We start from the raw sequence: 25,512 nt of genomic DNA on the forward strand, positions 1-25,512 counted from the left end.
CCACTAGACAGTAACATTAGCCAAACACAAAAGCCTTGTTGCCTCCTGCCAGGGTCTGATGTCCACACCAGGCGGGGTGGAGCCAAGTGGTTGGCCCCACCCAACGAGGAGTTCACAGGTCTGGAGGCGGGAAAAGTGACAGATTTGTCTTGGAGGTTGAAGTGAGAGGAGTAAAGTGGAGAGTGTCTGGGTTTGTGGCCCAGGCACTGACAACAAGGTTGGCAGACGGTGGTGGCCGTCTGCAGGAGAGGTGAATCGATGCGGAACCGTAGGACCGGGGTCGGGCGTTGGCCCGCCGGTACCGATCAGGGAGCGAAGTGAAGCCAGCACACACAGGCAGGGCCATCGGACCCCAACTAGGCTTGGAGTCGCCATCAACAGTCAAATCCGAGTGTGACAGGAACCCCAGGTGTTTCCTAACAGCCAAAGACCCGTTAGAAGGCAACCGTCCACATTGTGAGGGTATACAGCTACCGCCTAAGGCTAGAGACCCAAGGGCCAGCGCCTGCGGGCAAACGGTCTCCTCCGGCATCCATACACCGGGGAGCGGACTACCGTTGGGGATCCATCGTAGTCAAAACAGTACACAAAGGTGCAGGGAAAGACAACCGCCATCACCTGTCCGGGGAGAGACACTGCAGCCGGCTGCGGGACCCGTCCACCCAGCCGTTTGGTTTACCGAGGACTTTGTGCATCTCTTGCTGAGTGAGTACACCAGTGCCATCCGACGCCTCGCTGTCCCTGCAACCCTGCACCTCACCAACCCTGCCTCCCCATCACACCACCGGGCCTCGGGACCACCGACCCCCTACCCACGGAGGAGGAAAACAACATCCCAGCTGCTCCCCACTATCGCTGCCGGGATCCCCGTCACCAGCAGCGGTGGAGCCAATCTTCACCACAACCCGTGGGTGGCGTCACGGACTAAATCCCCCAAACCAACCACCCCCCTTTTCACTCACGGGCGAGGAGCGCCGCTCGAGTCCCCGGATCCGGTCCATCGCTCGAGCCACCAAGCAGCACCCGCAGCAGCGACGGACCCGAGCATTAGCGAGCGCGCCGGCGGCGTCCTCCCCGCCCGTGACACATACAGTACCAGGAAGGGCCTAGAATGGGAACATACATACCAGGAAGGGTACAGGATGGGGATATATGTACCAGGAAGGGCCCGGGATGGGGACATATATACCAGGAAGGGGACATATATACCAGGAAGAGGACATATATACAAGAAAGATATACAGAGGGGCAATGTTTGTATGGGGGGATAGTATACAGAGGGGCAGTGTTTGTAAGCATATATATATATATATATATATATAAAGAGGTGCAGCTTGTGTGGTGGATAGTATACAAAGGGGCAGCGTACTTGAGGGATATTGTACAGAGGGGCAATGTGTGTGGGGATATACAGAGTGGCAGTGTATATGGGGGATATTATAAAGAGGAGCAGTGTGCGTGTGGGAAAATTATTCAGAGGAGTAGTGTGTGGGGGGATATTATACAAAGGAGTAGTGTGTGTGTGTGTATGTGAGCAGTGTGTGGGGGGATATACAGAAGAGCAGTGTGTGTGAGGGAATTGTCCTGACTCATAACTGTCAGTGTTCCCTGGAGTGTGGCAAGTGGGAGGGCCCCCCTCTCTGCCTTGTTCCCAGGATCGCGGCGCCTTATCTATGGGGCATTTCCGTTCATGCGGCACCAGTTATAATTTTGCTCTGCAGTATGCCACTGGTCCCTGTAAGTTCTGATCCTGTCTCCCATCCTAACTACATCAGTCCCTCCGTGCCTCCCATCCTGACTGTGTCTGTTCCCTCCATCTCCCATCCTGACTGTATGTTCTCCCTGTCTCCCATCCTGACTGTGTACATTCTCCCTGTCTCCCAACCTGACTGTCCGTCCTCCCTGTTTCCCGTCCTGACCACCTCCGTTCCTCTCTGACTCCCGTTCTCCCTCCACTGTTGTTCCATCCTCCTGTACTCCCTGCCATTACCTGCTCTCCCAGCTCCTGACTTTGGCTTGTTAATTAACTTTGTTTCCGCACTCCCCCAGTCTTTGATGTGCTCTCTCGGTTTTTTGACTTGGCGCTCCCTTGACTCTGTCTCCATCTAATCCCTGGTACCTCGTTGATCTCCTGGTTCTGACTCCGGCCTATATGACCATCCTATCCTTACACTAGGGGGACTAGTGCCATCTAGTGGAGGGTATCTGCCTAGCACTTTCCTGGTGTTCTAGCTCCCGCTGTTGGTTTGTTACAGTCTAATACCATCTAGTGGAGAGTTCCTACTTTGCAATCTCCTGGTGTTCCAGCTCCCCCTGCTGGTTCAATACAGGAATATTATACAGAGGAGCAGAGTGTGTGGGGGGGATATACAGAGGAGCAGTGTGTGGGGAGATATTATACAGAGGAGCAATGTGTGTGGGGGGATATTATACAGAGGTGCAGTGTGTAGGGGGATATTATACAGAGGGGCAGTGTGTAGGAGGATATTATACAGAGGGGCAGTGTGTGGGAAGGGATATTACACACAGGGGCAATGTGTAGGGGGATATTACACAGAGGGGCAGTGTGTGGGGAGGGATATTATACAGAGGGGCAGTGTGGGGGGATATTATACACAGGGGCAGTGTGTGTGGAGGGATATTATACAGAGGAGCAATGTGTAGAGGGATATTATACAGAGGGGCAGTGTGTGGGAGAGATATTATACAGAGGAGCAATGTGTGTGGGGATATTATACACAGGCATTCTGTGTGGGTATATTATACAAAGGGGCAATGTGTGCAGAGGAATATTACACATGGGGCAGTGTGTGAGAGATATTATGGAGAAGGGTGGTGTAGTGGGTGTACTTTTTGGAGAGGGGCGGTGTATCATTAATTTTCTGAGGGAAATACTTTATTTTCTGCAACAACTTCAAGGGTGCTAACACTTTTGATTATGACTGTGTGTGTGTGTGTGTTATATACATACACCTTTTTCCACAATGGTGGTGAGGCTGTGGAAGGTTTGAGGGGTGGAGGAGGAGCTTGGGTGAAGCCTGGGTGTAGTCTCAAGGGGGCCCAAAATTTTGCCAGTATGGGGCCCTGAAATTCCTAGTGGCAGCCCTGCAATGTCTCGGCACATTTTCCATGGTGTAACCCGTATATATTCACCTTATACCAGATTGTTTCACCTAATCAATGTGCACTAGAGCCTAAGAGCAAGTGGTAACCCAAAGTCACCGAGTCAGTGTCCTCCGTCAATGAGAGACCAGCCAACGTGACGGTGGCATGGTGTAAGAGCGTTCTTCAGTGGGCACTTCTACTTATTGGTGGTCATCCAGAAAGGCAGGCGTCTTGTAGGTGACCTGAAGTAACAATGGGTTATATAGCGGTAGCAGTCACAGTCCTCTATGCAGTATGTATGATATGTCCGGCCTCGCGTCGGCCACCACATGTCTCTATCTGTTGCCTTGTCGGATGAGTCGAATGTCTCTACAGAAATCGCAGCAAGCTTCCACTAGCTTCCATTAGTGAAGATTAGAGTCCTCACCACGTTCCCGCTTCTCCTCGCCGCCCAACATGTCATTTATAGGAAACACATGTGAAGCGGGAGCCTCAGATACATCATTTCTGATGCTTTTAATGTCAAGGTCGTTTATCACATTTAAAGCCGCATTTCTGAAGGCATTATTGAGGAGATTTCTTGGAGCCAAACGTGCAATCATTCTTCTCAATTACATCCTGGCGCGATCACTGGATGAGAGCCCTGCATAAGAAAAGACCAAGAGAACTGAGGATTACAGAGGATGGAGGCTCCTGACATTACAGAGGATGGAGGCACCTGACATTACAGACGATGGAGGCTCCTGACATCAGAGAGGATGGAGGCTCCTGACATTACAGAGGATGGAGGCTCCTGACATTACAGAGGATGGCGGCTCCTGACATAACAGAGGATGGAGGCTCCTGACATTACAGAGGATGGCAGCTCCTGACATTACAGAGGTTGGAGGCTCTTGGCACTACAGAGGATGGAAGCACCTGACAGAGAGGATGGAGGCTCATGACATCAGAGAGGATGAAGGCTCCGGACTTTACAGAGGATGGATCGCCTGACAGAGAGGATAGATGCTCCTGACATTACAGAGGATGGAGGCTCCTGACATTACAGAGGATGGCTGCTCCTGAGAGAGAGGATGGATGCTCCTGACATTACGGAGGATGGAGGCTCCTGGGCTGCGGGGATAGCTGGGCTGTGGGGATAGCTGGGCTTCGGGGATAGCTGGGCTGTGGGGATAGCTAGGCTGCGGGGATAGCTGAGCTGCGGTGATAGCTGGGCTGCGGGGATAGCTGGGCTGCGGTGATAGCTGGGCTGCGGGGATAGTTGGGCTGCGGGGATAGCTGAGCTGTGGGGATAGCTGAGCTGCTGAGATAGCTGGGCTGCGGGGATAGCTGGGCTGCGGGGATAGCTGGGCTGCGGGGATAGCTGAGCTGCGGGGATAGCTGGGCTGCGGGGATAGCTGGGCTGCGGGGATGGCTGAGCTGCGGTGATAGCTGGGCTGCGGGAATAGCTGGGCTGCGGGGATAGCTGGGCTGCGGGGATAGCTGGGCTGCGGGAATAGCTGGGCTGTGGGGATAGCTGGGCTGCGGGGATAGCTGAGCTGCGGTGATAGCTGGGCTGCGGGAATAGCTGGGCTGCGGGGATAGCTGGGCTGCGGGGATAGCTGGGCTGCGGGGATAGCTGGGCTGCGGGAATAGCTGGGCTGCGGGGATAGCTGGGCTGCGGGGATAGCTGAGCTGCGGGGATAGCTAAGCTGCGGTGATAACTGGGCTGCGGGAATAGCTGGGCTGCGGGGATAGCTGGGCTGCGGGGATAGCTGGGCTGCGGGAATAGCTGGGCTGCGGGGATAGCTGGGCTGCGGGGATAGCTGGGCTGCGGGGATAGCTAAGCTGCGGTGATAACTGGGCTGCGGGAATAGCTGGGCTGCGGGGATAGCTGGGCTGCGGGGATAGCTGGGCTGCGGGGATAGCTGAGCTGCGGGGATAGCTGAGCTGCGGGGATAGCTGAGCTGCGGTGATAGCTGGGCTGCGGGGATAGCTGGGCTGCGGGGATAGCTAAGCTGCGGGGATAGCTGGGCTGCGGGGATAGCTGGGATGCGGGGATAGCTGGGCTGCGGATACAGCTGAGCTGCGGTGATAGCTGGGCTGCGGGGATAGCTGAGCTGCGGTGATAGCTGGGCTGCGGGGATAGCTGGGCTGCGGGGATAGCTGAGCTGCGGGGATAGCTGGGCAAGTGCAGGTGAGGAGTCATTTTTTGTTTTTTAAACTCTACCTTTAGTATCCACTAGAAAGAAAGAAAGGACACAGGCGGTCCTCACCCTGGACGATGGCGGCCGTTCCCGCACACAGTGGCGCTTCAGCCTGACCTTTAGTGTGTTCTGGAGTCTGGAGAGACCTGACTATATAATGAACAGGGGGTATAATTCCCATCAGATAACTCGGAATCACATTTCCTTGCCACATTGGAGTGACGGCTGGATCCTGGCAGGTTCTCTCTTCACTAATCAATATTCTCCGTTATTGGGTCATCTGTGGACTTGATTTCTGCCTCTGCCTCCTTCGATCGCTCTTCCCCAGGCGTAGGTTCATGTGAATGGACTTGGCGCCCCGTATGAGAGGTGTACGGGTGGGTCACCTTTCTCTTGCTGAGTTTTGGATCTGTTCACCTGTAGTGTCTGGCCCTGCACTGTCTGGTCCTGTGCTGTGTGTTCTTGCTCTGTCTGGCCCTGCGCTGTCTGGCCCTGCGCTGTCTGGCCCTGCGCTGTCTGGTCCTGTGCTGTCTGGTCCTGCTCTGTCTGGTCCTGTACTGTCTGGTCCTGTGCTGTCTGGTCCTGCGCTGTCTGGTCCTGTGCTGTCTGGTTCTGTGCTGTGTGTTCTTGCTCTGTCTGGCCCTGCGCTGTCTGGCCCTGCGCTGTCTGGCCCTGCGCTGTCTGGCCCTGCGCTGTCTGGTCCTGTGCTGTCTGGTCCTGCTCTGTCTGGTCCTGTGCTGTCTGGTCCTGTGCTGTCTGGTCCTGCGCTGTCTGGTCCTGTGCTGTCTGGTTCTGTGCTGTGTGTTCTTGCTCTGTCTGGCCCTGCGCTGTCTGGCACTGCGCTGTCTGGTCCTGTGCTGTCTGGTTCTGTGCTGTGTGTTCTTGCTCTGTCTGGCCCTGCGCTGTCTGGCCCTGCGCTGTCTGGCCCTGCGCTGTCTAGTTCTGCGCTGTCTGGTCCTGCATTGTCTGGCTCTGCGCTGTGTGGTCCTGCATTGTCTGGCTCTGCGCTGTGTGGTCCTGCGCTGTCTGGTCCTGCGCTGTCTGGTCCTGGGCTGTCTGGCCCTGCGCTGTCTGGTCCTGGGCTGTCTGGTCCTGCTCTGTCTGGTCCTGCGCTGTCTGGTCCTGGGCTGTCTGGTCCTGCTCTGTCTGGTCCTGCGCTGTCTGGTCCTGGGCTGTCTGGCCCTGCGCTGTCTGGCCCTGCGCTGTCTGGCCCTGCGCTGTCTGGTCTTGTGCTGTCTGGTCCTGCGCTATCTGGTCCTGCGCTGTCTGCTCCTCACTCTCTAGTCCTGCGCTGTCTGGCACTGCGCTGTCTGGCCCTGCATTGTCTGGTCCTGTGTCGCGGGCGGGGAGGAGGGTGTCAGCACACCGCGCTCACCCCTTCTGCTCGGGTCCGGCAGCTGCTCAGTGGTGTCTCGAGCTGTGGGCCGGATCCCGGGGTGTCTCGAGCGGCACTCCTCGCCCGTGAGTGAAAGGGGTTTGTTGGGTGTGGGGATTGTTATAGTTCGTGACGCCACCCACGGTTGTGGTAATTGCACCACCGCTGCTCTGGATGGGGATCCCGGGGATGGTGATGGGAGCAGCCAGGTGTTGTGTTGCCCCTCCGTGGGTAGGGGTTGGTGATCCCGGGGCCCGGTGAAGAGATGTGAAGTGTAGGGCCCGGAGGGCGCAGGGACGCGGGGGCAGCGCTGTGCCTTGCGGCACTGTGGTACTCACTCAGCCTGAGACACGGACACAGTTTGTACGGTAAACCAACGGCTGGTAGGACGGTCCCACAGACGGTTGCACCTGCACTCCCGGTAGGTGACGGTGACGTCTCTCTTCCTTGCACCTGTTTGACTGATGGTAGCGGTGGATTCCCTCCGGTTACCCGCTCCCCGACTGCAATCTGGGCCGGAGGAGCTCTACACTTTGCCCGCAGGCGCTGGCCCTGGGGAAACTGGTGCCTTGGCGGTGGCGGTGTCTCCCCGGTAATGGTCGGGCTGTTGCCGTCAATCGGTACTTTGTTGCTGGGGGATCTGCGTCCCCTTCACTGACGGATTCGGCAAATTGGGCGACTCCTAGCCTTGCCGGGGTCCGAGAGGCCCCTGCCCTGGTGCTGACTGTCCTTCGGAACACTGCTCCAGACCACCGGGCACACAGCCAACGGGGTCCTTCCAGGAACTTCCAAAGGGTCCCCCTCCGGACAGTCACCGCCGTCGCTGACCTTGCTGTTCTAGCCCTACACACAGCTGGGCTCTCAGGCTCTGCGCACTCTCTGCGCTCTCTCCACTTCTTGCTTTCCTCCTTTTTCACTTCTCTTACTTTCACTTGCTGTTTACTTAAGCTCGTCCCTGAGCTGACTGCACTCTTGCCCTACCCGGGCTTAACTGCCTGGTAACTTCCTGCCTCCAGAGTTGTGAGCTCCTTGGTGGGCGGAGCCAACCGCCTGGCCCACCCCCTGGTGTGCATCAACAGACTCTTGGAGGAAGGCAACAAGGATTTCTGGTTAGCAGATGTGCCTACCTGGAGTGTGGGGTGTGGTGGTGTTGTTATCTGTGTCCCCTGGCTTGCCCAGGGCGACACATTCCCCCTTAGCAAAATGCAGACCGTCCGCGGGCTGCCGTCCTACACCGGTTTTATTTTTCTGTAAAAAGGGGATAACAGGGTTAAACATAACATGCATAACATTTTTAATCAACTCTTCCCAAGACGGGAGGCACATTTTACTTTTAACGTTTCAACGGTGTACGGTCACGGTTTCCGCTCTCTCCCACCCAAGCAACCTGGCCCTGATGCTGCCCCTAAAACCCAGGCAGCACCCCTTGACCCACAGTCCAGCACAAGTCACCCGAGCGGGATCTGTCCTTCCCTCCAGAGGGTGGCCACCGGTCCCTTTGGTGGCTGGGCCCTGGCCTGCTCTGCTCAGGGCCCTCCCTCCAACCTGCCTCTCCGGAGGCGGCATTGCGGAAACGGTAACGGTACCCAACATATTTACAAGCCACTAACGTTTGTGGTTGCCCTGCAGAGTTCACGGGCTTGTCCATGGCTAGTTCCCATGCATTTTTAAACTTTAAACGGTCCCCACGGGGACAACGGTGCCGGCTCCAGCCGGTTGCTAATCACAGCTGACAATCAGGTGAAAACTCGGTTCAATCAGTGTTTTTCATTTTTCAAAACTTTCAACAAATTTTCAAACAAGCAGGTGGTCCCAACGGGGACGGTGCTGCGGGCATCCATTGCCCTACTCCGGTCTTTCAAGCGCTGGGGCTGCTGGCAAGGGGTAGAGGTCTGCACTCGCTCGGGCCTCCGGGCCCCTCCTGAGGTTAACGTCCAGCGCAAACCAGCCTCGCTCCCCAAAGTGCCGGGTATACTGCACAATATCTCCCGGCATCAGATTACGGCTGGGATGTTCTTCGGGCAGGTGAGCATGCACGTCCCGCCGGGCTACAAACACCTCGGCCTCCAGGCCCGGCTCATAGATGAACCCGTAGCCCCGGCGGACATCAAACCGCCTCACCTGTCCCTCGTACAGCGGTCCCCGGTCACGGAAGGTCGCTTGCCGGAGATTTTCTTTCTCACGGATCGCTCTGGCCACCAGCTCGGCCTTCTTCCTCTCTCTCTCGGCGATCTCCAGGCCCAGCGGTACCGGCTCCCTATCCCAGTACGGCGCTGCTGCCAGCGCCGGCGCACGGGTCGGGCCCCGCGGGACATCCAGAACGTTACCCACCGTCAGGAAGGTGGGCGGCGTATCCCGCGGTGTCATGGCCTTGGGCGCTGCCTTGCAGCAGCAACCCGGCGCTACCTCAGCCGAGGTGTGGGGGATGGGCTTAGGGGCTTTCCGCTGCCGGGCCTTCGGCTCGGAGCGGGTCTTCGGCTCCGGCTCGGGGAGTTTCTCAGGGGATGCCTCCGGTTCGGTCTTCGGAGTCTTCCACGGCAACACCGCTGACCTGCTGCGAGCTCCGGCTACAGGTTGGCCCGCTTGGGCGGGGACGCTGGGTACTGCTACCGGTTGCGGTGGTAGCAGGCCTAGTGGCGGGGTCACGGCCTCCGGGACGGGTGGCGAGGGAGGCAGCGAAGGGAGAGGGCTTGGACCGGGCCCCACAGCCGCGATGACCGGCCCCTCAAGGGCGTCGGGACGTGGGTCACTCACCCTCCCTTTCTCCGCTTCCTCCTCGCGTCTCCGCACGGTGGCTACAACGTCCGCCATGTCGGCCTCCCACTCCTCCATGAGGAGCTGCATCTTCACCTGCAGCCGTTGGTAGAGCTGCGCGGTCCGGATCTCTACCCACGCCGCGGTTCCAGGCGCGGGGGGCACGGTGTCGCGGGATGGCATCCACATGACGGCTGGTTCGTTTGTTTCCAGGAACGGGATGTTTGCAGAGTCCTGGCGTCCCTGCTTTTATAGCGACGACTACATGCTGCCAGCCGCCATCGTGTCCCCCTTAGCTCTTTCCGGCCCCTCCTCTCTCGGGGCGGAGTTTTGGCCTTCGCGCCTCTACTGCTCGAGAAGACGCTCGAGCGGGAACTTTTCGCGCCAAAGATGGCGGCTTCTGAAATTTTTCTGCCGGATACCTCCGGCGGTAACAAGGCGCACCTCTACCAGACGGCAGAGCGGTAAGATCCTGTTCGTGACGCCAAGTTGTCGCGGGCGGGGAGGAGGGTGTCAGCACACCGCGCTCACCCCTTCTACTCGGGTCCGGCAGCTGCTCAGTGGTGTCTCGAGCTGTGGGCCGGATCCCGGGGTGTCTCGAGCGGCACTCCTCGCCCGTGAGTGAAAGGGGTTTGTTGGGTGTGGGGATTGTTATAGTTCGTGACGCCACCCACGGTTGTGGTGATTGCACCACCGCTGCTCTGGATGGGGATCCCGGGGATGGTGATGGGAGCAGCCAGGTGTTGTGTTGCCCCTCCGTGGGTAGGGGTTGGTGATCCCGGGGCCCGGTGAAGAGATGTGAAGTGTAGGGCCCGGAGGGCGCAGGGACGCGGGGGCAGCGCTGTGCCTTGCGGCACTGTGGTACTCACTCAGCCTGAGACACGGACACAGTTTGTACGGTAAACCAACGGCTGGTAGGACGGTCCCACAGACGGTTGCACCTGCACTCCCGGTAGGTGACGGTGACGTCTCTCTTCCTTGCACCTGTTTGACTGATGGTAGCGGTGGATTCCCTCCGGTTACCCGCTCCCCGACTGCAATCTGGGCCGGAGGAGCTCTACACTTTGCCCGCAGGCGCTGGCCCTGGGGAAACTGGTGCCTTGGCGGTGGCGGTGTCTCCCCGGTAATGGTCGGGCTGTTGCCGTCAATCGGGACTTTGTTGCTGGGGGATCTGCGTCCCCTTCACTGATGGATTCGGCAAATTGGGCGACTCCTAGCCTTGCCGGGGTCCGAGAGGCCCCTGCCCTGGTGCTGACTGTCCTTCGGAACACTGCTCCAGACCACCGGGCACACAGCCAACGGGGTCCTTCCAAGAACTTCCAAACGGTCCCCCTCCGGACAGTCACCGCCGTCGCTGACCTTGCTGTTCTAGCCCTACACACAGCTGGGCTCTCAGGCTCTGCGCACTCTCTGCGCTCTCTCCACTTCTTGCTTTCCTCCTTTTTCACTTCTCTTACTTTCACTTGCTGTTTACTTAAGCTCGTCCCTGAGCTGACTGCACTCTTGCCCTACCCGGGCTTAACTGCCTGGTAACTTCCTGCCTCCAGAGTTGTGAGCTCCTTGGTGGGCGGAGCCAACCGCCTGGCCCACCCCCTGGTGTGCATCAACAGACTCTTGGAGGAAGGCAACAAGGATTTCTGGTTAGCAGGTGTGCCTACCTGGAGTGTGGGGTGTGGTGGTGTTGTTATCTGTGTCCCCTGGCTTGCCCAGGGCGACACACCTGCACTGTGTGGTCCTATGCTGTGTGGTCCTGCGCTGTCTGGCCCTGCACTGTGTGGCCCTGCGCTGTGTGGCCCTGCGCTGTCTGGCCCTGAGCTGTCTGGTCTTGTGCTGCCTGCTCCTGCGCTGTCTGGCCCTGCGCTGTCTGGTCTTGTGCTGCCTAGTCCTGCGCTGTCTGGTCCTGCTCTGTCTGGTCCTGTGCTGTCTGCTCCTGCGCTGTGTGGTCCTGTAATGTGTGGTCCTGCGCTGTCTGGCCCTGCACTGTGTGGCCCTGCGCTGTCTGGCCCTGAGCTGTCTGGTCTTGTGTTGCCTGCTCCTGTGCTGTCTGGCCCTGCGCTGTCTGGTCTTGTGCTGCCTGGTCCTGCGCTGTGTGGTCCTGCATTGTCTGCTCCTGCGCTGTCTGCTCCTGCGCTATCTGGTTCTGCGCTATCTGGTTCTGCTCTGTCTGGTCCTGCGCTGTCTGGTCCTGCTCTGTCTGGTCCTGCGCTGTCTGGTCCTGCACTGTGTGGTCCTGCGCTGTGTGGTCCTGCGCTGTGTGGTCCTGCGCTGTGTGGTCCTGCACTGTGTGGTCCTGCACTGTCTGGCTCTGCGCTGTCTGGTCCTGCGCTGTGTGGTCCTGCGCTGTGTGGTCCTGCACTGTCTGGTCCTGCTCTGTCTGGCTCTGCGCTGTGTGGTCCTGCTCTGTCTGGTCCTGCGCTGTCTGGCTCTGCGCTGTGTGGTCCTGCTCTGTCTGGTTCTGCTTTGTCTGGTCTTGCTCTGTGTGGTTCTGCTTTGTCTGGTCTTGCTCTGTCTGGCTCTGCGCTGTGTGGTCCTGCGCTGTCTGGTTCTGCTTTGTCTGGTCTTGCTTTGTCTGGTCCTGCGCTGTCTGGCCCTGCGCTGTGTGGTCCTGCATTGTCTGGTCCTGCGCTGTGTGGTCCTGCTCTGTCTGGCTCTGCGCTGTGTGGTCCTGCATTGTCTGGCCCTGCGCTGTGTGGTCCTGCATTGTCTGGCCCTGCGCTGTCTGGTCCTGCGCTGTCTGGTCCTGCGCTGTCTGGCCCTGCGCTGTGTGGTCCTGCATTGTCTGGTCCTGCGCTGTGTGGTCCTGCACTGTCTGGTCCTGCGCTGTGTGGCCCTGCGCTGTCTGGTCCTGCGCTGTCTGGCCCTGCGCTGTGTGGTCCTGCACTGTCTGGTCCTGCGCTGTCTGGTCCTGCACTCTGGTCCTGCGCTGTCTGGTCCTGCGCTGTCTGGTCCTGCGCTCTCTGGTCCTGCGCTCTCTGGTCCTGCGCTGTCTGGTCCTGCGCTCTCTGGTCCTGCGCTGTCTGGTCCTGCGCTGTCTGGTCCTGCGCTCTCTGATCCTGCGCTCTCTGGTCCTGCGCTGTCTGGTCCTGCGCTGTCTGGCCCTGCGCTGTGTGGTCCTGCATTGTCTGGTCCTGCGCTCTCTGGTCCTGCGCTGTCTGGTCCTGCGCTCTCTGGTCCTGCGCTGTCTGGTCCTGCGCTGTCTGGTCCTGCGCTGTCTGGTCCTGCGCTGTCTGGTCCTGCACTGTCTGGTCCTGCGCTCTCTGGTCCTGCGCTCTCTGGTCCTGCGCTGTCTGGTCCTGCGCTCTCTGGCCCTGCGCTGTCTGGTCCTGCGCTGTCTGGTCCTGCGCTCTCTGGTCCTGCGCTGTCTGGTCCTGCGCTCTCTGGTCCTGCGCTGTCTGGCTCTGCGCTGTGTGGTCCTGCTCTGTCTGGTCCTGCGCTGTCTGGCTCTGCGCTGTGTGGTCCTGCTCTGTCTGGTTCTGCTTTGTCTGGTCTTGCTCTGTCTGGTTCTGCTTTGTCTGGTCTTGCTCTGTCTGGCTCTGCGCTGTGTGGTCCTGCTCTGTCTGGTTCTGCTTTGTCTGGTCCTGCGCTGTCTGGCCCTGCGCTGTGTGGTCCTGCATTGTCTGGTCCTGCGCTGTCTGGTCCTGCGCTCTCTGGTCCTGCGCTCTCTGGTCCTGCGCTGTCTGGTCCTGCGCTGTCTGGTCCTGCGCTGTCTGGCCCTGCGCTGTGTGGTCCTGCATTGTCTGGTCCTGCGCTCTCTGGTCCTGCGCTGTCTGGTCCTGCGCTGTCTAGTCCTGCGCTCTCTGGTCCTGCGCTGTCTGGTCCTGCGCTATCTGGTCCTGCGCTGTCTGGTCCTGCGCTGTCTGGCCCTGCGCTGTGTGGTCCTGCACTGTCTGGTCCTGTGCTGTCTGGTCCTGCACTCTGGTCCTGCGCTGTCTGGTCCTGCGCTGTCTGGTCCTGCGCTCTCTGGTCCTGCGCTGTCTGGTCCTGCGCTGTCTGGTCCTGCGCTCTCTGGCCCTGCGCTCTCTGGCCCTGCGCTGTCTGGTCCTGCGCTGTCTGGTCTTGCTCTGTGTGGTTCTGCTTTGTCTGGTCTTGCTCTGTCTGGCTCTGTGCTGTGTGGTCCTGCGCTGTCTGGTTCTGCTTTGTCTGGTCTTGCTTTGTCTGGTCCTGCGCTGTCTGGCCCTGCGCTGTGTGGTCCTGCATTGTCTGGTCCTGCGCTGTGTGGTCCTGCTCTGTCTGGCTCTGCGCTGTGTGGTCCTGCATTGTCTGGCCCTGCGCTGTGTGGTCCTGCATTGTCTGGCCCTGCGCTGTCTGGTCCTGCGCTGTCTGGTCCTGCGCTGTCTGGCCCTGCGCTGTGTGGTCCTGCATTGTCTGGTCCTGCGCTGTGTGGTCCTGCACTGTCTGGTCCTGCGCTGTGTGGCCCTGCGCTGTCTGGTCCTGCGCTGTCTGGCCCTGCGCTGTGTGGTCCTGCACTGTCTGGTCCTGCGCTGTCTGGTCCTGCACTCTGGTCCTGCGCTGTCTGGTCCTGCGCTGTCTGGTCCTGCGCTCTCTGGTCCTGCGCTCTCTGGTCCTGCGCTCTCTGGTCCTGCGCTGTCTGGTCCTGCGCTGTCTGGTCCTGCGCTCTCTGATCCTGCGCTCTCTGGTCCTGCGCTGTCTGGTCCTGCGCTGTCTGGCCCTGCGCTGTGTGGTCCTGCATTGTCTGGTCCTGCGCTCTCTGGTCCTGCGCTGTCTGGTCCTGCGCTCTCTGGTCCTGCGCTGTCTGGTCCTGCGCTGTCTGGTCCTGCGCTGTCTGGTCCTGCGCTGTCTGGTCCTGCACTGTCTGGTCCTGCGCTCTCTGGTCCTGCGCTCTCTGGTCCTGCGCTGTCTGGTCCTGCGCTCTCTGGCCCTGCGCTGTCTGGTCCTGCGCTGTCTGGTCCTGCGCTCTCTGGTCCTGCGCTCTCTGGTCCTGCGCTGTCTGGTCCTGCGCTCTCTGGTCCTGCGCTGTCTGGCTCTGCGCTGTGTGGTCCTGCTCTGTCTGGTCCTGCGCTGTCTGGCTCTGCGCTGTGTGGTCCTGCTCTGTCTGGTTCTGCTTTGTCTGGTCTTGCTCTGTCTGGTTCTGCTTTGTCTGGTCTTGCTCTGTCTGGCTCTGCGCTGTGTGGTCCTGCTCTGTCTGGTTCTGCTTTGTCTGGTCCTGCGCTGTCTGGCCCTGCGCTGTGTGGTCCTGCATTGTCTGGTCCTGCGCTGTCTGGTCCTGCGCTCTCTGGTCCTGCGCTCTCTGGTCCTGCGCTGTCTGGTCCTGCGCTGTCTGGTCCTGCGCTGTCTGGCCCTGCGCTGTGTGGTCCTGCATTGTCTGGTCCTGCGCTCTCTGGTCCTGCGCTGTCTGGTCCTGCGCTGTCTAGTCCTGCGCTCTCTGGTCCTGCGCTGTCTGGTCCTGCGCTGTCTGGTCCTGCGCTGTCTGGTCCTGCGCTGTCTGGCCCTGCGCTGTGTGGTCCTGCACTGTCTGGTCCTGTGCTGTCTGGTCCTGCACTCTGGTCCTGCGCTGTCTGGTCCTGCGCTGTCTGGTCCTGCGCTGTCTGGTCCTGCGCTCTCTGGTCCTGCGCTCTCTGGTCCTGCGCTGTCTGGTCCTGCGCTCTCTGGCCCTGCGCTCTCTGGCCCTGCGCTGTCTGGTCCTGCGCTGTCTGGTCCTGCGCTGTCTGGTCCTGCGCTGTCTGGTCCTGCGCTCTCTGGTCCTGCGCTCTCTGGTCCTGCGCTCTCTGGTCCTGCGCTGTCTGGTCCTGCGCTCTCTGGTCCTGCGCTGTCTGGCTCTGCGCTGTGTGGTCCTGCTCTGTCTGGTCCTGCGCTGTCTGGCTCTGCGCTGTGTGGTCCTGCTCTGTCTGGTCCTGCGCTGTCTGGCTCTGCGCTGTGTGGTCCTGCTCTGTCTGGTTCTGCTTTGTCTGGTCTTGCTCTGTCTGGTTCTGCTTTGTCTGGTCTTGCTCTGTCTGGCTCTGCGCTGTGTGGTCCTGCTCTGTCTGGTTCTGCTTTGTCTGATCCTGCGCTGTCTGGCCCTGCGCTGTGTGGTCCTGCATTGTCTGGTCCTGCGCTGTCTGGTCCTGCGCTCTCTGGTCCTGCGCTCTCTGGTCCTGCGCTGTGTGGTCCTGCATTGTCTGGTCCTGCCCTGTCTGGTCCTGCGCTCTCTGGTCCTGCGCTCTCTGGTCCTGCGCTGTCTGGTCCTGCGCTGTCTGGTCCTGCGCTGTCTGGCCCTGCGCTGTGTGGTCCTGCATTGTCTGGTCCTGCGCTCTCTGGTCCTGCGCTCTCTGGTCCTGCGCTGGTCGTCTGACCGCTGTCACTTTCTCACATTATTTATCAGGTCCTCTGTCCATGTTCTCTGCAGCGGTCGCTGTCTGTGACTATGAGTCCGGCTACTGATCTGTGCCTGCGTTTGGTGCATGTGTGTTCTGCAATGTAACGAGCCGTGTGTGACTCTCAGCGTCTCACACATGGCAGAAAGTAATAGAGATGGGTTTTCAGCACCGCGCCAATGACCAAAGACGGCTGGAATATAAGATTAATGTTGCTTTATTTTCATGCACAGGTCAACACGTTTCAGGAGTCTCAGCTCCCTTCATCAGGACAAACAGGCAAAAGAGCATCAAATCTCAGAGATATGATGTCTTTTGCCTGTTTGTCCTGATGAAGGGAGCTGAGACTCCTGAAACGTGTTGACCTGTGCATGACAATAAAGCAACATTAATCTTATATTCCAGCCGTCTTTGGTCATTGGCGCGGTGCTGAAAACCCATCTCTATTACTTTTTGCTATCAGCCAATTCGGGGACTGCAGCCTTGACCTGGAGTGTACATGCTTATATAGGAGTTGTGACTGGCACAACTTCTATTGGTGAGTTTAATCTTATTATTTAACCCCTTCCCTTTTGGGGTAAGACCCTATTGCGCTTTCTTTTTCCACAGTTATTTAATTTCCCGTCTCACACATGGGGATTTCTGACCAAAATTCATTATCTCCAAGAAATAAGATGTAACAGAACATAAATGTGACGCCCTGGCCTATCAGGTCGTCACAGGGTATTGCACAATCTGCCCTTCTGTGCAATATCCACCTCCTCCTTGGTTACAGGTCCCCAACTAACGGTGTTGTCAACATCAGCCAATCAAAATCCTAGGAACACTCTGCACCACACCCACCAGTGGACGACCTCAGTGGAATAGGGTTGCCCACTTGGGGGGTTGGTTAGGGGAGGTCAGGAGTGTCAGGAGTAGGTCAGTGAAAGACAGAGTTAGTGGAGAGTGAAAGAGAGAGGAGGTCAGGAGCTAGGCTCCTTGGAAGTCACTAGGTAGCAGACGGTGGTCTGGGCCTGGTAGGAGCTGGACCCCCGGTCACAGGGGATCATAACAAGGGGCACGGACTGTCGTGGAGGACAGCCAGCGGCCTTGTACCATCACCGGGCTGGGACCAGGGCACGACGGGGAACGTGGACCCTAGGTCAGGGAGTAGCTTCAGGCAACCTAACAATTGACCCGACGAGAACGGAGCCTTCAAGATCCGCTCTCCACCCGCTCCTAAATCAGGGCACTAGCGCAACGAGGGGGATAAGACTTTCCACGCATACGGTCCAGGAAATTCCAAGCGTGAATCCTTAGAGCAAGCTTCCTCAGTTAGCCACACTGGGGAGCGGGACTCAACTAGTTCTACACAACAGGGGCCAACTACCAAGAGAACTTAGTGCCAGGAGGAAGGTCACAGATCATCAGGCAACACCAGTGGGAACGGGACCCAAACGTGCTCCCCTCAGCGGCAGCGGTGTCCAGAACTTTGGTTTACCAAGTTGTCAGCGTTATTGGACTAAGTGAGTACGCAAGTGACCCCTTCACTCCCAACGGCACATCCCTGTCCTCATCACCGAGTCCCAGGGCATTCCCCCTACCCGTGGAGGGGTTAAACACCTTGCTGCCCACTCCATTACCCCCGGGTTCTCCCAGCTGTGGTACTCCACCTTACCACACACCACGGGTGGCATCACGAACTTTAAATATACCACCCAATGTAAATACCCCCTTTATTTGAGTGGCTGCACGACCCCCGGGTCTGGACGCCCCTCGAGCCACTGCGGATCCGGATCCGAGCAGCCCGGCTGCTGACATGAGGGCGGCACATATGTATCGCCTGCCTGGATCCACAGACTCAGACGGGCTGTAATGGACAGGTTAGAGGGAAGCCACTCACCAAGCAGGACCCCCAGAACCCTGAAACCCTTTAACCCCTATACAGGGATTTGGAATTACACAGGGCCCTGGAGATCACTACCTGTGGAGGGCTGCAGTCCGATGAGAGTAGTCGTCAGGCAGGGTCAAACCAGGAATAGCAGAACAGGGACAGAATCGGAAGGCAATGACGTAATCAGAAAACGTAGCAGAGGTCAAATCCGGATCGGGTAGCAAGGTACAAAACCAGCAGGCAGAAGGGTAGTCAGAAAACACGCAGAAGTCAGCACACAGGAATCAAAATACAAACAACACAGGAAACAGGAATAGAACCATCTCTGGCAGTGGTCACATGACAGGAGGGGGAATAAGAAGGGTGTGGTGTCTTCCCATTGGCTGCAGGTGAATGATGGCAACTTCAGTTGGAAGACACACGCCACCTACAGTCAGCCAGTGGTACTGCAGGTCCCAGGGAAACCCAGCCTAGTGGATGAGCAGAGCCTGTGCTCAGCAGAGCCACGGGCACCGACTCTTCTCCCATCACCAGCACTATCCATGGTGGGAACATGACGTCGCCTTGCGATTGGAGCAGAAGTCACAGGAGCGGACTCCTGTGGGGACATGACAACATAAATGTGTCGCCCACCTGTAGCGGTCACCTCAGGGACGTCACTCCACCTTCTAGGACGCTACAGGGGCTCCACTTGATTACCGCTGGCAACAGGTATGTCAGGTTATTTACTTCTGTGTCGTGACGCCACTCTCAGTTTGCGGTCAGGGGTATGGGGACCGCCACTGCAGTTTAACGAGCGTCTGGGGCTGATGGGATTTGCAGTTAGATGGTGTGGCCTTCCGAGAGTGAGGCTGGCCCCAGGGGCTCGGGTGTATATGTGTAGAACAACAGGTCGCAGAAGAACTCAGTCTCAGTCCAAAGTGTCTTTCAACTTGTTTACTCACGTTCAGCTGGTTTTGTGAGGTACCCGGGCGATACTGAGATAGACCAGAGAGAACAAGGTTTCCTTCAGGCTGGCGTAAGGGTAACCGTTAACTTGCCTTCCTAGCATTTCTTGTTTAGGACAACCCCTGACTTAAAGTACTGTGTGATTCATCCAGGGAAGTCGCAGCTGCCTTTTCTCCCCTTTCTGGCCCGTTTGCTGGCAGCGTGGACCAAGGTGGATAGCTTCAGACTCGATCCTCCTTATGAGCCCCATCGTTGCTGCTGATGCTCGGACTCTGTGTTGGTTGGTGTGGGACTTGTTGTCCACCCCACCGGCAGGTTTAGCAGACCACTAAAAGGATGTCTGGCTCTAGGGACCTGTTCCCCGTGCGTGCCTAGCCACCAGAGGTTTCCGTACATGACCAGCTGAATTCCTCAGTGTCTTCCTGACCAACTGGCTTCCTCAGCGTCTTTCTGTCCAACTTCTGGTGACCGTTCTCTCCCGCCATCAGCCACTACACGTGCAGGGTCTGACTAGCGTGTCCGCTCTCCTGCGTCTCCACTTCAGACTCGCTTCCTCCAGCACCTTCTCTCCTGACAGCCACTGCTACACTAGCTTCCAGCCTCTCCCCTACACTCCTAGCTGAGATGTGGAGGCCACGCCCCCTCCTGGGTCTGCCCAGGGGTCCCCTCTAGAGTGTGTGTGAGGCCTGGTCACTATGTGTCTGTGCGTATGTGGCGCCCCTGAGGCTTCCGTCGCCACAGAGACATTGGACCCCAGCCAGAGGTGTGATGTCCCATCCTGGGTAAGGAAAGGGGTGAACGCCGGTCCACAGGCAAATTCACACTACACCCATTGTTAGGTACACACAGGGACAAGGGACAGTGGCAGCAACCCTCCCATGCTGCATGCTGGGAGGGGCCGTAAGACCCATCCCTGCTCCCATAGGGTGGTAGCTTAGCAACTGGGGTGGGAGGAGCCACCCGAGAGCAGAGTAGTAAGGAGGGTCAAGAGAGAGTGTTTCGGTTTACCTCAGGGAGGAGGGGAGTGAGGAGGTCTGCGTGAGGCAGAGTAGTCTGAAGTTGAAGTGAGAGCTGAAAGGAGTAAGAAGAGTAGTGCTCTAGTCAGTCAGGAGCAAGAAGAAGAAAGTGACGCTTCCTGGTGAAGACCCTGGGACCTGGTAGGTCCAGGTGACACCAAGCAGAACAGAGAGGATTCCAGGGCCACGAAAAGCTTTCAGGCTAGTGGCCTGTTCCACAATAAGATTCGGTGGAGGGATCAAGCTGCAACAGGGGACGGTCCATAGAAACTGGAGGAGGAAAAGTCAACTACAAAAGTAAAAACCGAGGCCCAAGGAAAGCTGCAAGCTCCCCGGGCCACAGCCCACAGCAGAACCTCTAGAAAAGGGGTAAATTACCGACAGGCAAGCCCCTGGCCCGGAGGCTGTAGTGGAGGCCGAGCCAGGTTCAGCCAACAAGGGCAAGGCTTAAGGAGTCAGCTGAAGAAAGGAACACATAGAGGGGTGCACCGGCTTTCATTCCCAGATCTACCCGGGATTAGCGGAGGTCCCTGACAGGGGATTCCAGCACACCAGCACATCTTGAAACTGCACCCCCTGGTGTTGCCTCTGTTATTTCATCTGCATGGACTTCTATCACTGCATAGACACTTACAAGCACCAACAGTTGCCCTGGGGCACCGCTCCACCTGTGGGGAGCAGGACAATCCAAGCTGCCATTACATCAGCCCCGGAGGCCCCATACAGCAGCGGCGGCTTAATAGCCGCAAACCACAGGTGGCGTCACGAATATAAACTTTAATCACCCCCACTGAAGCCATATTAATTGACTCCCGCCAGAGTCACAGAGTCGGGCCCAGCCACCACTGACGACCCCCCGGACTAGTCTGGCCCGGCACCGGGTGTCCCATAGCCCTGGGGTGGGCGAGTCACGTACACACCCTATTCAGCCTTTAGGATTACCTGTTTGCACTCACCCAGCATGGGTGCAGTACTCAGTGGTGCCTGACCAGGTCAGGGGCGCCACATAAACATAAAGTGAAAAATATACTCAGCTCACGGACGACCTGTCCTGGTGCTGCACCAGCTCCGGTACGGTTCTCCCCGCAGAGGTCTCCGGCACCAAGAGTCCAAATCACTGAAGTGTGAGTGCAGCTCTGGAGTATAATACAGGAGGTAACTCAAGATCAGTACAGGATCAATAATGTTGGGGTCCTGTGGCAACTTCACCTGGCCCTACCCCGGAAGTGGAAGAGAACGAGTGCAGTAACACGCAGCCACTTGTTGGAGGATGTCGGTGGGAGGGCTGGTGGACATGGTGTGCGTATAACCGCAGCACAGCTCAGAGGATGATGAAACACAGGTGCCAGCTGCTTCGGCTTTCAGCAGGGTGCAGACTGGGAAGAAGGTCAGGACTGAGGAGTGGGGATGCAGGGGATGGTGAGGTCCTAGACCCCACATGGGGTGCAGGCCACCCTACTGTCTGCAGTTTGGAGGAAGAAAAGGAGGTGCTGAGCAGACCCAGCATCACAGCAAAAGAGGGCGCAGGGAGCACAATCACAACAGTCGGCCCCTAGCCACAAGGTCGTCTGTTACCACCTGCTGTGCCGACAGAGTCACCAAAGCCACCTCCAAGGAGCTCCTGTGCGTGGCATTTCTTCAGGCAATGTGTTGATGACAAGAGACGGGTGCTTTGCACGCTGAGCTGTCAGAGCCTGAAGCTGTTAGGGGGAACTCTTAATCAGAGATCACTAGTTGCCTCCCGCCTGGCCTAATTGGTGTGGATCGAGTGCATGCTTGAAAAATGAGATCAGACACAGTCGGATATTCATCTTTCCTCGACAAAAGTCGGCCCATGCTCTGCTTTATTACAACTGAGCTTGCTCTGATATAACCTTGCAAAGGGGCATGTCCGGATGTGTTCATAGGTCAGTGGGTCGAACAATGTGTTAGTCCATGAGCTGATTGGTGGGTGTCATTGTAGGCGGGTCTATGACATCATCGGATGGATCCATAGTGATGGTGATGGGAGGGACATCATCTGGTGGATCCATGCTGATGGTTTGGTCTGTGATGTCATCGGGGGCCATTTTGGGTTCCTCTGAAGAGTGACTGGCTAATGTATAGAGAATTAATTTCATTGAACACACTTCTCACAGTGCTCTATGTCCAGAGGTTAATCAAGTATTTCATCTTATGGCTCTCCTCAACAAAGCGAGGCATAAATGTGCTGATCCTGAGCACCACCTGCATGACGAGGCATCAGAACGCAAAGCACAAGCTGCGGTGGAGTACACACCTGAAGCACCAGCCAAGGTCTGAGGCTCCTCCTGCACCTCTTCTGCGGTGGTCTCAGCCTCTTCTTCATCCCATCATCACCAGGGCAAAGAGAGGATGTGACAGCACCACCAGCAGCAGTGTCACTGAGCGTCTCCACACTGTCTCATGGAAATGTTCAGCTGACCATATCCCAAACCCTGGGACAAAAGAGGAAATATCCCCTCAACCCCCCCCTCCCAGCCCTGGCCTTGAATGACAGCATTTCATAATTCCTGGCCTTTGAATTGCTGTCATTCCGGCTGGGGACGAGCAGTTGTAAAACACACTGATGCTGGTGGCTGTCCACAGGACATTGCTCCCACCCAACGACACTTTTCCAGTTGTCCCATTCCTCCCATGCACATTACACACACATGTTGCAGACCAAGTTCGTTGTACACTGCGCAACGCCTTCTGTGGAGAGGTCCATGTAACTACAGATACGTGGACAAGTAAGCACGGGCAGGGACGTTATATCTCCATAATTGCCCACTGGGAAAATGTAGTGGCACCTGTGAAAAGGGGGGCAAATGATGGGCCAACAGGGCTCCGCTCTACTTTACCAGACTGAGCCTGTGTTTGTGATCTGGGGGTGTAACACTTACTTGGGTCTTCATGGGAGCGTCCATCTCCCTGCAGCCGGTCACCATCGTAGATGTGGCAAGGCAACACATTACGCAGAGAATCTCTTTACAAAACAACATGGAACGGTTTATTTCTTCTTCAACCTGCTCAACAGACATGGTCAATTCTATCCCATTCTGCTGCCGCTGTTTTCTGGGGTACTTTTTCTGCCTAGCCAGTGCCCTGGGAATTAGCCGTCCAGCTGCCGAGCCTAAGCCTCTACTTAACCTTGTTCTTGTCTCCACGGCTATCCATGTCCAACTGCTGCCTCGGACAGCTAGAGCCTTGACTTTCCTACACCCGTCCCGAGGAACTCTCTCTCGGGCACATCCGTCTAGTCTCTAGACTCTTCTAAACCCATCCCGAGGTGAGCCTTAAGGGTGCTTTACACGCTGCGACATCGCTAGCGATAGCACCCGCCCCTGTCGTTTGTGTGACATTTGGTGATTGCTGCCGTAGTGAACATTATCACACGCACTTACCTTTTCAGCGACGTCGCTGTGACCGCCGAACAATCCCTCTTTCAAGGGGGAGGTGCGTTTGGCGCCATAGAGACGTCACTGCGCCGTCACTAACTGGCCAGCCAATAGAAGCGGAGGGGCGGAGATGAGCGGGACGTAACATCCCGCCCACCTCCTTCCTTCAGCATTGCCGGTGGACGCAGGTAAGGTGATGTTCGTCGTTCCTGCGGTGTCACACAGCGATGTGTGCTGCCGCAGAAACGACAAACAACCAGCAGCATGCACCACCAACGATATTATGAAAAGGAGCGACGTGTCAACGATCAACAATTTTTGACGTTTTTGCGATTGTTGATCGTCGCTGCTTGGTGTCACATGCTGCGATGTCGCTACCGGTGCCGGATGTGCGTCACTAACGACGTGACCCTGACGATATATCGTTAGCGATGTTGCAGCATGTAAAGCACCCTTTAGGCTCCGGACACTTGGATAATACCTTCGGGTTCCCCGACAGGCTCAAGTTACCAAGCACTTTCCACACACCAGTATCCTCTCTGCAGAAGTAACTCTCTCAGGCCGGTCTCACCAGCCAGCCCTGTGACGGGGTATGTGGCAGAGCAGTAAGGGACGCCAGGCCAAGGAACAATCCAAAGGGCTTTATTGGAACCACAAAGATAAAGCACCAAACAAATATAAATCCTTAAAGTCTGCAAGGAGTCCACAACAAAACAAAAGATCCAGGGGCACCTCCCGGTATTCCGATGCCAGGGAAAATATGGCAATGGTCCTTATATGAGTTCCTTGAGTCCAACAGGGTGAACAACAAAACGCAATCCCACGTGGCCACTGATCTCCAGTCTGTGACAGTCCATACACAGGTCCTAGGATCCAGCCTCAGCAATAGATCCTAGTCCTTCTCCAGCCGAGATCCGACTAACTGAACTAACATGGGTCTCATTGTTCTTCTCTCCTGGGATCAGCCCCTTAGGTGGGCAGAAGAGTCCAACTCCGCCTGGACACTTGATACATGAATGGACTTTAGACTCCTGGCTCTTTCTTATTTACCAAGTTGTGGTTGGAGAAGTCCCATGCTGAGAAGAACAAACAATCCCCCACCAGTAGTACCTACAGGACAGTCAAGTAGAGACAGACTATTACAACATGAACACAGGCGGGGGAGGGACACTCTGTTACAAGCCCGCTGCTCTCTGACACCCCTCCAATCCTGACTCTCCATTACCTCGGCAAGTTGTAAGTATCTTTTACGCTGCACATACTAAACCTTCACTTACTGTAATCCTTATCTAGCTGACATTCTTATATTCTGCATTACACGGTTAATGCATTAATCACACATTACAGGATTATACGTTACATTACTATAAGACACATTATAATAAAACGCAATCTTCAATAAAAACACTTTATTCTCTCGGCCACTAGGTGGCGCTGATCGCAGGAATGCTGTGGCTCAGTAATGCTTAAACAGTCATAATACACAAGTATTACAATACACACACTGTAATATACATCAGACATTACATTTAACCCCGTAGGAGTGGGGTAATCTGGCCACGTTCTACAGCTGGGCGGAAGGCGTTCTGGCACATCTCGGATCACTGTCTGTGTCAGTCTTGCTTCCTCCCCCTCCTCCTCTTCCAATCAGAGTAAGACCTGCACCACCATCTTTAGCCCAATCTGCTGTCTTTTACCCCTCTGTTTACTCATCTGCCTGGGGGTCAGGAGCTGTGGACGGGCAATAAACAGATAGATGAGTGGCTGGTGGTGGTGGACCTCATGCCCGGCCTGTTGCATGTGCTGAATTTGGTGGTCAGAGCTTCCTCACAAATTACCACTTATGTCTGAGCTTCTGCTGAAAGTGCGGGCTGTCTCTGCACACTTTTGGCATTCTTACCCGGATGCTGCTCGCTTGTCTGCGCTACACTTCATCCTTCCCGCTCACTGTGGCGTTCCAACCAGGTGGAACTCCACCCTGCATATTGCACAGGCAATTGTGGAGTTTCAGCTGTAGCACACATGGCGGAATCGCTATGCGGAACAGCACTTCCCCACCGAGTGGGACTCCATGCAGGACCTGTGTGCTGTGTTGTGCTGCTTCGAATACTCCACCAACATGGCTAGCGCAGATCAAGCTGTAGGGGGCATAACCTCTACGAGATACTTGACTGTACTGTGTCTTTAAGGAAGCAGGGCTTCCCTGCTGTGTGTAATGGACTGACCGACGCCTCCCCTTCTGTGACTGTGTGCATGGGTTAGCCCTGCAGAAAAAGTGTGGGAAATAGGCCTGAGAGGCAGGGCTGTGAAGAAGCAGTGGAAGAAGTGGTTGTGCCACAGGTGCAGAGAGAAAAGCTAAAACGTTGCCTAAATCCATTGAGCTTGAAGTGGGGGAGAGATGCGGTGCCGGCTGTGAGGGTTCAGTGATTCGGACCGTGAGAAAACCAAGAGTATTGTTCAGTTGGTACCCGACCGAGAAGAAGACGTCGCCTGGACAAGCCCAGCTGCCCTGTAACCCAAGAGAAGAAAAGTTGCCTCCATTCGAC

This window comes from Anomaloglossus baeobatrachus, chromosome 6 (assembly GCF_048569485.1).
Source record: "Anomaloglossus baeobatrachus isolate aAnoBae1 chromosome 6, aAnoBae1.hap1, whole genome shotgun sequence".
In the NCBI taxonomy this organism is placed as follows: domain Eukaryota; kingdom Metazoa; phylum Chordata; class Amphibia; order Anura; family Aromobatidae; genus Anomaloglossus; species Anomaloglossus baeobatrachus.